A 6,308-nucleotide genomic window follows, 5' to 3' on the forward strand; every position below is an offset into this window, starting at 1 on the left:
AATTGAAGCCATTGGAGTTGTCTCTACCAACGAAAATAATGATGAAATATAATATTGAATCCTCAGTGGAATTGGATAAATTAGTGCCTCTAACAAGGACTTGAAAAATGTAAGGATGGTGGTTACTACACATCTCTGTTTAACTCTCCTATTTGACTAATGAGAAGTCAGACAAATCTATGGAGGATCATAGTTGAATACACAAAACATAAACAAATACTGACTCCAAATGCAGGTTCCATACCAGATGTGGTAACCTACTAAAGCATACTAATGCAGAGTGGGTTACTTGACGTCTTAGCCATGTTCTACTCATAGGAAGAGACATCATGATCAAGGAAAATCTAATAAGATAACATATTTAATTAGGAGCTTGCTTGAAATGTCAGTGTTAGTCCATTCTCATAATGTAAGGAAGCATTCAGATATGGAGCTAGAGAAGTAGCTGGTTATTGTGGCGAGTTTGCTAAGCACTTTAGCTCTGGGCAGGCGGCACATGCACTGCACCTGCCAAAAAAGAGTTATTTGGATTCTGAAATTTAAGACACATTCACATTAGCTTAATTTTGATAAGTTTGGATGAGCACAAAGGTTGGGAAGTTCTAATCCTCTGCCTGACTAGCATACAGTTTCCTCTGGTATTCCTGACACAACACTTTGTAAATCTGCTTTTACCTTTGCTGCCTTGTTACCTTCTGGGCAGCCCCTCCTATAGGGCTGCTTCCACTTTACATCTGCATTTTGGATGATCTAGCTTTGAAGCTCTAAATCTGATCTGTACCGCTCCAAATCATGATGATTCTTTCTCTCTCCCGGTTCCTAGCCCACACAATTTAAAAGATTCATCTCTTTTGCCTTTGGACACATAGATTCTTGATTTGAGGTGCCAGATTAATTCAGGGCATTAGAACCAATCCATAACAGCTGGTGTCTTTTTTACTTTTTAATTGTTTTATTTTTTTTCCGTAAGCCAGGAGACAATGAACCTTGAGGAAGATGTTGATATTGCCAATTTCTAGGGATATATATTCTCAAAACAGGCCACAAATGCTAATCCTTTCTACTGGTATACCAACTATGAATTAAGCATTTAAATCTTTGCCTCTATGGAGCATTTTCATTTAAACTATAATGTATAGTGTGCAACTGTTGATTTAGCAAATACTTTTTTCTTGGTACATGACTTTAAAGACCACCAGAACAAATTTGTTTTAACATTAGAAGTCCAACAGTATAAATTTACATTTTTCCCACAATGACATACATAATACCACCTCAGCCTTGCATTATAGATTTGTTATAAGGAATCTTGGTCATCTCTCTCTTCCACAAAATTTCACCCTGTTCCTCTATATTAATGTTATAATGCTGATTATAACAAATGAACAGAAGGTGGCAACCACGTCATGTATGCTGATATAAGAACATGAAAAACAACCAAAATTTAAGGGTCTTATATTGCATTTAAGGAGTATGGACGTATGCAATATGCAGTGATATTCTTTTTAAGAAAAGGGATAAGTGTTTCAATAAAATTAATTAACAGGTTTCTTTTAACCCACACTAGAGCCAGATGGAACCATGTGGTCACAAGACATTTGTTAAATATTTTCATCCCAGTCAGCGAAGCATATCACCTGCTTTGTTCTATCCCATATCACACTGCCAATGGCTACTCTCTGAGTCTGACAACAATCTCTTTACCCATCTAGATCTCAAGGCATTTTGTCACCATGCCAGATGTACACATCCCAATTCCTTGCCAGCCCAGTGTGTCCAACCATCACACACTCTCTTGAACTCAATTAAATTGTCATGTGAAAGAACACACAACACATTAACCTCTGATCCAATTGATAAGATATGATTTGATCATCTAGACAGGTAAAGACCTGTACACATCCATTCCTTAAGAATATTCCTAACAAATGTAAATGTGCAGAGAGGAATGTTAACATCCACCTCCATGTTCTATCAGCTGTTTCTCTCTCTCTTCCCATCTCCTCCCCCTATCCAAAACTTTGCTCTCACCCATCCTTCTTTCTCATCCAATGATAGGTCTTGTTTTATTCTCTACCTGCCTTCACCTGCATCATGACATCATTTTATAAATAAGGTCTTCATAGTGGGTGGCAATTAGGAAATTTATTGGTCAAACATTTTTTAGAGGTAAAAACAAATGTTTTTCATCTGTGCCCTGGAGCCAATTCTTAAAGAGGAAACACATGAGTTCCTTAAAGCAATAAAGGAAAACAACCAAACACATAAGAAATTAGACAAAACCATCCCGAATATAAAACTAGAAATAGAAACAACAAAGAAATCACAAAAGGAGGCAAAACTGGAGATAGAAAACCTAGAAAAGAGATCAGGAGTCATAGATGATAGTGTCACCAAGAGAATACAAGATATAGAATGGACAATCTCAAATGAAGAAAATAACACAGAAAACATTGACACAACAGACAAATAAAATGCAAAATGCAGAAAACTCCTAACCCAAAACATCCATGAAATCCAGGACACAATGAAAATACCAAACCTAAGGATAAAAGGCATAAAAGAGAACAACGATTCCCAAATCAACGAGCCAGTTAACTGTCAGAACAGTTAATTGTCAAAAAAATTATTGAAGAAAACTTTCCCTAACCTAAAGATAAACATACAAGAAGCATACAGAACCCCACATAGAGTTGATCAGAAAAGACATTCTTCCAAAAACATGATAATCAAAACACCAAACACACAAAAATCAAAGAATATTAAAAGCAATAAGGGAAAAAGATCAAATAACGAAATGGTAGACCTATCAGAATTTTACACAAGATTTCACAGCAGAGACTCTAAAAGTTCAGAAGATCCTGAGCAAATGTCATGTAGACCTAAAAGAACACAAATCCCAGTCTGGACTACTATCCCCAGCAAAACTCTCAATTACCATAGATGGAGAAACCAGGATACTCCACGAAAAAATATAATTTAAATAATATCTCTCCACAAATCCAGCCCTAAAAAGGAAAATAGATGGAAAACTGAAACACATGGAGGAAATTTGCACCAAAGAAAAAAGCAAGAAATTAGTCTTTCAACAAACCCAAAAGAAGAGGGCCAGACAAGCATAATACCTCATCTATTAGCAAAAATAAAAAGAAGCAACAATCACTGGTCCTTAATATCTCTTAACATCAGTGGACTCAACATCCCAACTCAAAAATATCAACTAAAAGACTTGATATATAGACAGGACCCAGCATTTTGTTCCATACCAGAAACAAACTTCAATGACAAAGACAGACACCACTCAGAGTAAAAGACTAGAAAAAGTTTCTAAGCAAATGGTCTGAAGACAAAAGCTAGAATGCCATTCTAATATCAATCAAAATGGACATTCAACCAAAAGTTAACATAAAAGATGAGAAACACACATATCAGAGGCAAAAATATAAGAAGATAAAGTCTCATTTCTGAACATCTATGCCTCAAATGCTAGGGCACTCACATTTATGAAAGGAACTTTATGATAGCTCAAAGCAGACATTGTACCTCACACAGTAATGGGGGGGACTTCCTATTCTTACAAATGGAGAGAACACTGAAACAGAAATTAAGAAAAGATACAGTGAAACTATGAGAAGCTATGAACCAAATGTATTTAACAGATAACTATAGGATATTTCATCTAAAAATAAAAGAACATACCTTCTCCTCAGTACCTCATGGGACCTTCTCTAAAGTTGAACATACAATTTATCACAAAACAAGCTTTATCAGATAGAAGAAAAATAAAATAATCCCTTGCATCCTATCAGATCCGCACAGGTGAAGCCTGGTCTTCAAAAACAACAATAATATCAGAAAAATCATATACACATGGATGTTCAACTCATTGACAACTTGGTCAAAGACAAAATAAAGAAATTAAAGACTTTTTAGAATTTAAGGGAAATGAAAGCAAATGTAACAAAATTTGTAAGTCACAGCCCTGACCCGCAGGGCAATCGACCAGATCTGGGGTTCTCCTAGGAGAGAAGGGGGGACAAGAGATTCAAAGAACGGACAGCAAGTCAAAAAGTCTGATCAAGCTGACAATCTTGAATTTTTCTCAGACAGAAGATATGTTGGTAGAATCCAGATGTGGGGAGGGGTTGGGTAACCACAAAAGGATGGGCCTGATTGGATGAATGAGCCAGGATATTGGCTGGGTAATTCAGCCAGTGGGGGAAACAGTAGGGTGGGTTGCTTAGTGACCTGATGACCAGTGCCTGACCACCAGTGCTAAGTGACCTGACAACCATATTTATTCTATCTATTGAATTCAAGCAGAACTGCAGGTGGAAGCTTAGGTATGGTTGCTTTGATCTTTCATAAGGTTTTTGCTTTCGATCTAACAGAAGGCTAAAATACAATTGCTTTTTAACATGAAGGCTTCTACAATCTTGAGGCTGCTCCCAACATCTCCCCATTTTTCTCTACTTAGAAGGACCATGGTGGTAAAAGTTCTTTGTTAGGTTGTGGATAAAGGCCTGACCTCCAGGATTCTTGGCTGCTGCTAACTCCCAAGTATGTTGCATGGATACAAAGGCCCATGAAGTGTAAAACACCTACCTCAGGCAAGGAAAGGCATAGGTAGCCCTGGTGGTCCTAGGCAGGACTTCAAGCCATTAGAGAGCCCCATAGGAACTGCGTCTGTCTTAGGTTGGAGTAAGACATTCTTATTTCTCTAGGCCCATTATTAGATAAGGCAGCAACTTATGGCAGCCCTCCTGTCTTAGGCCTCAAATGGTCAGAGAATCTTGCTCTCTTACCTGTCATTGACTGTCTAGTTCAGCTCACAGGAGAGGTGGTTGGTAGCAAAGAACACACCTATATCATTCATTTCAAGGCAATAACAATGGACCAGCATAGGCTTAGCCCAAATGGTCTTGAGTTATTGTTTAATAAAAGCCATGAGCTTGTTGAAAATAACGGGTCCAACTGTAACCAAAAGCAAAATCAGCGGTCCCACAAAGGGCAACAGAAGAGAAAACATACATAATGTCCATCAATCATCCATGCAGTCAGGCTTGTCTCTCAGGGATCCCAGGAGCTTTGAACAAAAGCATCTCCTTGCTGTATCTCCTCTCATCCCTTAGCAAAGGTAGAAGGAGCTCTGCCACCAAGAAAGTGGAGGGCCTGGGATGCCTCCCCTTATTTGGTCCTGGGGTGGAAATGGCCATTCTTAAGTTGGGTGGAGATGGGATGGTGGAGTGCCCAAGGTGGGTTAGTCTTTTCATTCTGTGCTTCTTGATCCTCAGTAGACAATCTATGATAATGAATCTGTATAGGTTTAGCCATTAAATCATCTATTTGTCACTTTATGAAACCTGTAAGCCTATTAAAAGCCCAAGGGCCAAAGAAATAAGCAAAAATAGTCCTACTACTGGTCCTGAAATGGGGGGTAATAAAGTGGTAAGCTATGGGGAGGTTGAAAACCAATTCTGATACCAACTCTCCTCTTTCTCTCTTTCTCTTTTCTAAGCCTTCTCTAACCTTTTTCATACTCTTTTTCACCATGCCTATCTTGTCTACATAGAAGTAGCACTCTTCTTTGAGTGCTGCACAGAGCCCTCCTTGTTTTAAAAAGAGCAGATCAGGTCCTCTGCAATTCCAAAGGACCACTTCTGTGAGGGAAGAGAGGGAGGAGGAAAGGTCGCCGACCCCTTGCTGGAGTCTTTGGACATCAGCATCAATGGTACTCTAAGTTCTTGGTACTTGGATTTAGAGAGAACAAGTGAAGAGATACCTGTCCCTGCTCCACGGCACCAAGGCCAAGGAGCACTGATAGGGTCATGGCAGAAATGGGTTCTCATTATTGGCAGACCCAACTGGGGGATAGGCAGATGACTGATCCCAGACATGAAAGAATTCCTCTGAATGTTAGTAGATTTGTCATGGGACTAATTGTACAAGAATGGAAAAGTCAGAATTTTGGTGGGGGGTGGCAGTTGAAAGGCAGGGAGTAAGGCTGTTAAGGCAAACACACCAGGCATCATTAGAGGGCAGCAGATATTGGCTATTTTTATCAGGGACAAGGGTGAAAATACAAAGGCAGGCATACTGTGAGGGGGGAGTTATAAGGGTGACACAAACGCCCAATCTAGAGAACTGGGAGAGGGACAAATCATTCCATTCTCCAGGTTGCCAGAGGCAATGTTGAGAGTCATTGATGGGAAAAAAATGTTCCAGGAATAGCAATTCCCTCATAGAAGGGTGCCTGAGAGTGATAACATAGCCAGCAATGTTTGTCCACAAGGATGGAGGAGGTAGCA

Source organism: Rattus norvegicus, chromosome 8, assembly GCF_021556685.1.
Source record: "Rattus norvegicus strain SHRSP/BbbUtx chromosome 8, alternate assembly SHRSP_T2T, whole genome shotgun sequence".
NCBI classification, from domain to species: Eukaryota; Metazoa; Chordata; class Mammalia; order Rodentia; family Muridae; genus Rattus; species Rattus norvegicus.